The sequence below is a fragment of the Myxine glutinosa genome, chromosome 4 (genome assembly GCF_964187855.1).
Source record: "Myxine glutinosa chromosome 4, kmMyxGlut1.1, whole genome shotgun sequence".
Lineage (NCBI taxonomy): Eukaryota > Metazoa > Chordata > Myxini > Myxiniformes > Myxinidae > Myxine > Myxine glutinosa.
The window spans coordinates 39,682,973-39,692,496 of record NC_136264.1 but is presented as its reverse complement, the minus strand read 5'-3'; the positions used below and the strand labels follow the sequence as shown (position 1 = coordinate 39,692,496).

General features: G+C 46.7%; 1 protein-coding gene across 1 annotated transcript in view; it reads left to right on the top strand.

The window, feature by feature from the left end:
- The window catches only part of LOC144891699 (uncharacterized), a 1,187,956-nt gene that overhangs the window by 712,797 nt on the left and 465,635 nt on the right, over positions 1–9,524 (top strand). The gene's annotated exons all lie outside the window — the stretch shown is intronic.

The window sequence follows — 9,524 nt, the reverse complement described above, 5'->3', positions numbered from 1 at the left end:
TCTGACCATAATGTCATGGAGACATAATAACACTAATGTAGTTTCTTTCTACAAAGTCTAGGCAAAGTAGGAAGAGCGAAGTGACAGAAGATGGAAAGATGTGTGCAAGACAGTGATGCAGGAGGAGTAGGACGACGTGTGGATGCAACAAGGAGACAAATGAGCATTAGGAGAGAGAAGAAGGAAGGAAACCCAGCAAACTGCAAGAATATGATGAGAATTAGGAGAGAGTTAATCAGGAGATAAATGGAGGATGATCTAAGATGATGGTGTATTGCAAGCACGAAGCTTTGGAAGGAGGGGTGGAATTCAATAGACTTATGAAGGAATTGAACAGATTCTTCCTTTTTACAAAAACATTGGGTTGCCATCTGCACAGATTCAGATTTTTCCTGCTGGAATACTTCCATAAATGCCTAGTGTTTCTCATGCACTCGTTTATCCAACACCGTCTGCAGATATCCTATCCATCCTCTGAGTCCCTGTGCACTGAATCTTGTGGTGAGGCAGTTGTGGTCGAGCAGTTTGCTTTCTCAACATGGAAGGCTAACACGACTGAGAGCAACTTTGGGTCACTCTGTAAGGCACAGAGCAAGTGTGTGTCCATCCTTGAGTAATCCGGAAAGCATTTTCTTACGCATCTTCAACTAGTTTCCTTCCTCAAAGTCATGGTGGAACCTTGCCAACTCCACTTCTGGAATATGCTCCCTTTCAATTTCCTCCCTCACCTCTAAAAGCATCATCACAGACATTGAGAAAAGACAGAATGTCTCAACAGCATGACTCAACCCTAACAAATCTCATGTAGCCAACCCATCCCATTCCCACTCCCAATTCCACAATCCCACTCCCTATTCCACAATCCCACTCCCAATTCCACAATCCCACTCCCAATTCCACAATCCCACTCCCGACCTTACCCCATCATCCCACACTCCCACAGTCTATTGGAAATTGCATCCTTCTCAATCAAGAATAAAATTCTTTCCAGCCTTGACCTTGCTTTGGCGATGGGCCCAGATGGCATCATGGGACATATATAAGATTGAAAAATGAGTGCATGCTCAGCAGCATTGGCAGCAGGAAGATACAGATGGCAGCACGATCAAGTGCTGGCGGTGGTGGTGGAGATGGTGCAACAAGAGGTGATGAGATCTAGAGAGAGGGGAGTGGAGAAGGAGATTGATGAAGTAGAGGTGTTGTTTGTCAAAGAGGGCAAGACATGGAAAGAGGAGGAGGTAGAAGGTAAGAGGTCTGTCAAATGCTTGTGATGGGCAGGTGGTGGCAGACCTAAAGCCGCAATTGGCATTCCTGGAGGAGATCTGTGTGACAAGGTTGTGGCATGACATTGTCATCTGGCCAGGTGCAACAAGGCAGGTCATCTTGGGGGGGGGGGGGGGGGGAATTGTCTGTACCTTGGGAAGAGAACATGGAGGAGGTGCACGAGAGGAAAGTACAGTGAGCTGGAGGCGGAGTGTTGGGAGAAGGGTTGGCGAGATTCTTGCCAGCCAATTAAGGTGGGGTGTAGAGGGTATATTGGCAATTCCTTTTATGCCTTTCTTGCTCAAATTGGAGTGGTGGAACAGAAAGAAGGAGGATGTGTGAGAGAGTGGCCCAGGCTGCCTTGAAAGGCTCACTTTGGATCTGGAGGAGGCTTATGGAAGCTGGTCGAACAGTGTCGGTGGAGGTTGAGTGTGTGGTTGTTATTTCAGCCCAAAAAGGGTATGATAGTGACTGAGAGTGGAAGAGAAATGGAGGTGTTGATGTTTTTTTTTTGTTTTTTTTTGTATACAAGATCGAGGCTCGTTTAAGAGTCAGCACATCAAACACATATTAGCACATAAAACACAAAAAACATATGGACATGTAAAACTAAGGGGAGGGGAAGACAAGATGGGGAGAGAGAGGGAAGCACACAAGCACAACAGTAGAGAATAGGGACATATGGAGATATGTTCGAAGGGAGAGGGCTGGGAAGGGTGGAGGTGGGGGGGGCGGGAGGGTGAAGGAAGGGGTACACGGTACAAAACAAATTGAGACTACAAGGAATTTCAGGAATGAAGTCGGGGATTTAAAGACGTGGATTTGGGGTGTATTAACAGGGGTAGAAAAGATCAAGGTTTTGGATGGGGGAAGATAAGAGATGGTAGTGAACAGCTGTTTTAAAGACCTGGAAGGAGGAGTGAGATTGAAGAGATTGTGGGAGTTTGTTCCAGAGGCGGGTAAAAAGAGGAATGAAAGAGTGTGGTGACTAGAGAGTCTTGATTTTGGCAGTTTCACCAGAAGAAGGTTGCTGGCAGTTCTTGTGCGTCCTGCAGGAATATTTGGGGGGCACAGCACAGACAGAACTGGAGGAGCTAGGCGAGAGAGGAGTCAGTAGAAGACAGAAAGACCACCAAAGACCCTCAGAATGAGCTTCATCACGGGAGATTCCAATGATCCTGAAAGTTTTGGTTTCTGAATGGATTTCTGAATGGAAGCCGTGCTCGGTGTCAGGCAGGAGCACCAGCCCAGAGTGGAGAGCAGTATTCCACTGAGCTATGGATGAAAGTGGTGTATGTGGTGAGGAGCTCAGATGTGCCAAGGAAGGACTTCGCACGATGGAGGACGCACAGTCGGCGACTGGCTTTGGAGGCCAGCTTGGAAATGTGGTTTTCCAAGAAAAGATCATGGCAGATAGTGAGACCCAAAAGATTGAGTGACAGAACTTCTTGGAGAGGATTGTTGAGAAAGTAGATGGGAGGGTTTTCCAGATAGTCTTTTCGGACAGACATAAATGAGAGTGTGAGAATAGTCAGAATTGAAAGACATGTTCCACTTGTTTGACCAGTTTGTGATTTTGTCCAGGTCCACAGAGAGTGAAGAGGCTGCTGTCTGCCGATCTGAGGGATGAGGTATGGAGCGGCAGAGAGTGGAGTCATCAGCGTAGAGATAGAGAGGATTCTCCAGAGAGTCGAAAAGATCATTGATGAAGCCCAAAAAAAGCACAGGGCCCAGAACACTGCCTTGAGGAACTCCAGCCTGAACAGGAAGGAGAGATGAGAGAAATCCATTCAGGGCCACACGTTGACTAAGACTGGAAAGGAAGTCCGCAAGCCATGCATAGAGATTTCCATGGATACCATAGGATGAGAGTTTGGTGAGCAGAGCGGGGTGCCAGACCATATCGAAGGCACGAGGTCAAGGGAGACGGCTCTGATTTCCTGTTTGGCGTTGAGGGCCTCCATCCATTGTTGAGACAGCAGAAGCAGCATGTCCAGAGTGGAGTGGCCTGGTCTGAATCCAAATTGATGATCAGAGATCAAGCCATTGGAGAAGAGGAAGGATTTGATATCAGAAGCGATGATGGATTCCATGCTGATGGAAGGACCTTGCTGATGATTGGGAGCAGGCTGATTGGTCTGTAGTTGCAAGGATCTGTTGGTCCATGTTGTCAGACAGGGAGATGTAAATGGAGTTATCACTGTTTGGAGGACGGTGCAGAACACATATGAACAAAAGGAGGGAGTGGAGAGGGAGCCGTAACCAGAGGTACTCCTGGGCGTGGGGTGGAGGGAGGGCAGTGCAAGGACAGTGAGAAAGAGAGTTTTTGATAAAGATAGCAACACCACCACCTGGAAGAGGCTCAGGTCTATCGTACCGGACGAGGGAGTAACCAGGAAGAGATATTAAAGAATCAGAGACATCTTGAAAGAGGAAAGTTTCTGTTAAGCAGATTATGTCTGGTTTGTCAGAAGCAACCTGTATGGAGAGATCAATCAGGTTTGAGCGAAGGCCCCGGATGTTTGAGGTCCATACCTTTAAGGAAGAGGGAGGGGGAGCATTGGGTACAGGACAGGGGAGAGGAGGGGGTAGGGTAAGATGAGGGGGGGGAGGGGAGGGGTAGGGTAAGATGAGGGGTGAGAGGGGGAGGTAGGAGGAGCTGTTGATAGTGTGTCGGAGATTGCAGAAAGGTTAGGAGAAAGGGAAGGATGAGGAGGACAAATGGTTTGATGGTGATGGGAAGAGGCACAGTGAGGTGTTGTTTGATGGGGGGGGGGGGGAAGAGCAAAGTCGGAGGTTGGAGGAAGTGCAGGTATGTGATGGAATGGAGAGGAAGTGGGGAGGCGGCAGCTTTGAGGAGGAGGGGGAGGGAAGAGAATTGGAGAAAAATAGTAGGGGGGGGGGAGATTAGAAGGGGAGGGGTGGGTGGGGGAGTTTTGAAGGGGAGGAGTGAGGGGGGAGTTTTGAAGGGGAGGAGTTAGAGGGGAGTTTTGAAGGGGAGGGGTGAGTGGGGAGATTTAGAGGGGAGGGGCGAGGGGGAGTTTAGGAGGGGAGGGGTGAGGGGGTATTTAGGAGGGGAGGGGTGTGGGGAGAAGAATTGAAAGGGAGGGGGGATGTTTATTTATTACTTGTTTCTCTAGAAAGGGATGTTTTTATTACTAGAAAGGGATGTTTATTACTAGTTTCTCCCTTATTGGGGCTCGTCAGGGCAGCACATCACTGTTCCATCCACTTGGTGACTTTGAAGCCTTTCCGCTTATATACTGGTTAATGACACACTTCTTACTGTGATTGGGATAGACGCCATATCATATCTGGAACCAACAAGTGCCATCGGCCACATGGACACGTTGTCTTTTGCTCAACCAATCACAACCAGGAGGCATCACCGTTGTTTTAAGCAGTCGGGAGCTCTACAAATGTGATTATTGAAGTTCTCTGACCTAGACAAATGCCGTGACAATACCGTCACGATGACGCCGTGACTACAAACCCATAAGGGCCTCTACCAGTACAAAGATGTCAAGGGCAAATGTTGTCACTAAGAAGGTGAAAGGTGAAGCTACCGACTAGTTTCACCATTATTGGGGTCATCGGGGCCCTTCTGGGATTGTCTGTAGTGTCAGTGAATGTCTGTAGCTGTAGACAAACCCAGGTAGGGTTTGAAACAGTAAAGACTAACCTTCTGTGGCTTTTCTTGCTCATCGGGGCAACACATCGCTGTTCCATCCACTTCATGACCTTGAAGAATTTCGGCCTACGTACCGGTTAATGATGCATCTCTCACTGTGGTTGGTAAGGACGCCAGATAGTATCTGGAACCAACAAGTGCCATAGATGACTCGCCAACAAGTGATAAAACCAGTCTGGCAGATAAGGGGGACATGTAGCACTTGGATCCTCATGTATGTGCTACTTCTGAATGTCTGTAGCTGTAGAGAAACCCAGGTAGGGTTTCAAACAGTAAAGACTTACCTTCTGTGGCTTTTCTTGGTTGCTTAATATAGCTTTCTTTGGCTGGAAGAGCATGGGAGTTAATATATGTATATATCATTCATAAGGAGCAAAAATATTAAAATGTAAGATGAGTCGAGACTTGGCAAAATGATCAGTGGATAATACAGTTTCCAAATTTGCTTAATATAGGAAAGTAATAAAAATAAACATGAATAAACATATTGCTGCGTTTGAAGGGGAGATAGAGATTACCTTAGTACAAATATAACTGTATAGAGTAGTATGGTCCATGCAAGAGTCGTTAGCAAATCTTGATGTAATAATCAGGGACATGTCAGCTTAAGAATTGTCTTGTTTGAATGTTCATCATACGGAGGGTGGTACGTTGTAATCAATAGCAAGGATCTAAGTTAAAACAAATTCTTGTAATCCTCTGGGTGCACCAAGTGGTATAGAAGAGCAGAGAGGAGAGTGAGGCAGATCATAACGGGGCTCTGTCAGGCAAGGGAGAGAGAGAGGGGTGGAGCTATGGACACCTCCAGTGGCAGAGCTATGAATGCCTCCGAGGGTGGGGAGTGTCTGGAGAGCAAAGGGAGGAGCCTGTGCCATGCGGGTTTGGTGCGCTTGATATCGAGCTGGTCTGAGGAGAATTGTCAATGTGCCAAAGGGGAGGATCTTGAGCAGCGCAGAGGGGTCGTGTGAGCTTTGAGGAGTTTTGGGGCAGGTCTGAGGAAAATAGGTAGTGTGTGCCCTGTTTGAGCCTGAGGAGAGAGTTTAAGGAGTGCACTCTGACTGAGGAGGGTTGTAATGTTGCGTTCGGGGAGGAAACATGTACCTTGTACGTCTGCTTGCCTGCCTTCGCCCGGTGCCTCTTTCATCTGTCTGCTGCCTGTGTTCCTCCTCACGGCCTCCTCATTGGCCCCTCATCACCTCCTCATCGCCTGCTTGTCCCGCCTGTTCATGGCTGCTCAGTGCCCCCATCCTCCTCCGTTACCAGAGAGAGATTGGCACTCGGTTTTCGTTCCCTTTCCCCGTCTGTGATTGAGTCCGGAGTGAGGTGCCTTAGATTCCTTTAGATGGAGTTTACCTCATTGTACATAATTATTTGTTATTCCTTGCATTTTATTATTCCCTTCCATCCTGCTGTTGAATTCCTTGCCATCGGATTCAATCTTCCCCTGGTTTGTTTGTTTCGGGAATATATCCATTAGTTTTACCAGAGCTAAGGTGCACATGCTTCTCCTCAAACAGCGCACGCGTAGTCTGCCATAATTCGGAACATCTCCGCAGGAGTTAAAACGGTTTCGGTACATCGCGGGATTTTAACCTCCCACACAACATGCTCGATGCTCGTTGAGCCGTTGACATGACAATATTCATGGTGTGAAATACCTTGGGTAGAGTAAGGTTGGTAATGATGCCCTTGGAAAGAAAGATGGGGCAAACTCCCTCTCCCTCCCTCCCCCCAGTCCCACACCAACCCTCCCTGCAGAATAAAATTTGTCAAATGTTTCAATCAAATGTTTCTCCTCGGAAAACATTGAGCCCACCTGTGCCAGTGATCGTCATTAAATTTGTGCCGAAAGTATAAATCTCGAAGATGATGATTTCCGCCATTGTGAATAGTGTTTCACCATTCCTGAGTTTGATCATCGCCTTCATGTTAGTGCCACATGTGTTTTCATTTCGAATAATATTATGTTCCCTCACAAGGGACTTCATCGCAGGAGGATGCCATTAGACCCATCAAAGCCTGAGCTATAGTTGCCAACTTATAGCTGGAAGTTGTCCATTTTTAAGGCTTCGGTATGGCTCAGTCAGGGTTCGAATCCCCTTCCTCCCACACCAAGAACGGCTGGTCTCCTCGAGTTTGATGAATCCCACCTTTGGTATAAATATCCTGCTGCCACATGCTACCATCTGCTGCCAAATTATTGCCACATGCTACCATCTGCTGCCATTTGGTGCGCAACAACCACGTTTTAATGGAATACTCGATAATCCTCCATCTCTTTGCCTTATTCATGATTTAACTGGAGATGCAGTCACTCCATTGTGCGGTGCAGGAAGAACATCTTAAAGTTATGACTGTCTTTATAAGCTCTCGCAATCATAGGTTTCAAATTTGCAAAAACCTGCTTGTACGGTGTGTGAGTGGTTGGGTTGTGGTTTGTTGTTGGGCCACACCATCTGTATATTGCAGTCACATGATGCCCTCATCCTCCTCCTCGGGAGGGCACAGGGTACCTGCACAGTGCTCAATGAAGACTACATCGTGGTCGAAACGTCGGAGCTGACTCATTGGTGGTTCCATAATATTGAGATGCTCCCCTTCAAGGTTTATCTGCATCGTCAAAGGTGTCAAAATCTGAAAATCGCAACACAATAAGCATGGGAGTTTGACAGATTCATAAAAAGATTTGTGCAACAAACTTTTTAAAATCCTTTTTGGCAAGGATTCGTAAATGGTTTAGATCAGGAAAGTTAAATCGAATTTCCAAAGTGATAAAAGCAACCTGTGCCCGGTGAGCACAAAAAAGTTTGCAACCGACCGGTTGTTGTTGCAAGTTTTTACAACTCCACGTGTCCATTGTACAACTGCCCCTTGTTGTTTACATGAGAGTTATCTTCTTGGCACTCCCTGTGCTCTTTCAAATATCATTGTGAGCAAAAACACGATGATGCCTGTCGCAGTGAGGGGCATGGCCTTAGGCTCCGGATGCTGAGGCGAACAGCCGGCCTCATTTTCTCCTTGCTTTTGGCTGGGAAGGTTACAGCGGGGTCACCAAATAATGTAGGGGGTCTTCAACTATCACAAGCCATGATTAACACTACCGCTAACTATCACAAGCCATGACTAACCCTAACCCTAACTATCACAAGCCATGATTAACCCGACCCCTAACTATCACAAGACATGATTAACCCAACACCTAACTATCACAAGACATGATTAACCCTACCCCTAACCCTAACCCACGAACATACAACAGTTTGTAGGTCTCTCAGCAGTTTGGGCTGAGAATCTCATACATTACTGAAAGGGTCGCAAAGCTTTGTGTATTGGAAAGTGAACGTAAACTACCGAATACTTTTATTTTACTAAGGTACTTACTGCACGTTCGTTTACGTTTTGATAGCTATGCAATGGTACTGTGCGTTCCTTTCGCTATGGAAAGCAATGTGAGTACAGCATTACCTGCATCGTGGTACAAAGAACCAGATATTCAGCAATTTGGGGCCAGAGGAGGTTCAGGGGGGGAAACGGGGGAGTGCGGGAATGAAATCGAAAGGGCATGGCTGGTGAGTGGGAGATGATCAAACCACAATATGGTGGTGGAGCACGACAGCACAACACTGTACCCAAAAGAAACACTTTTGCATCAGTAAACGTGTGCTTTCCCAGAAGGTAAAACAGAATCTGTGTCCACACTATCAGAACTAAAGAAATGATAGTGTGCTGGGTGTGTATTGCTGGGTGCTGTTGAGTGCTGTTGCTGGGTGCTGGGTGCTGGGTGCTGGGTGCTGGGTGCTGGGAACAGCTGGGTGCTGGGTGCTGGGTGCTGGGTGCTGGGTGTGGTGCTGTTGAGATATTTAAACAAGTCACGTGTTCCAAAATCAAAACGAGCGAACTGCTCCACTGGTACACAACGAAGCGATACCACTCACAGTGTGGGCAGCCATTTTATTCAACGAAAAGGGCCGTTTCCTTTTATTACCTGAAGTTTTGCAGGTGTTTTATATAATCTTGAACCAAAAAGATCTTCCTTTAAATGAAGCTTCACCAATGAATGCACTAAAACCTATATTTTGATTTCTTTTGCCTTTTTCTGGACGAAATACTCTGCGAATGAAGGTGTGTCTGTACATAAGGCTGCACTTCATTTGTTGCTTATCTTGTGAAACACAAACCATAAAGCATGGAACGGCATGCACCCTCTCTCTCACAATCCGAGCTCCTTTGACATACAACTGAGAGTTATCTTCCCTCTGTCCAAGCCTTTCTCTTTGTGTTTTACACTTTATCACACACAGTAACTTGTGTAATTTGCAATTACTTATCATCATCCTGTCCTATTTCATACAGCATTCCAGCGCCTTGACTACCTTAACTACTGAAAAAAGTATTACCATTTAAGGCCAAGAGCAGGATGTCGCAGACGTAACATATGAACTATTTAGTCTGCACTCTATTCCAAGGCTGACATTTGTTTACTTGCCATCCTGGTGCTTCGCAGACAGTATTGGGTCAAAGAGTATGCAGTATTTTGGAGGAGTGCTGCAAAGTAGATCTCCAGCTAGCA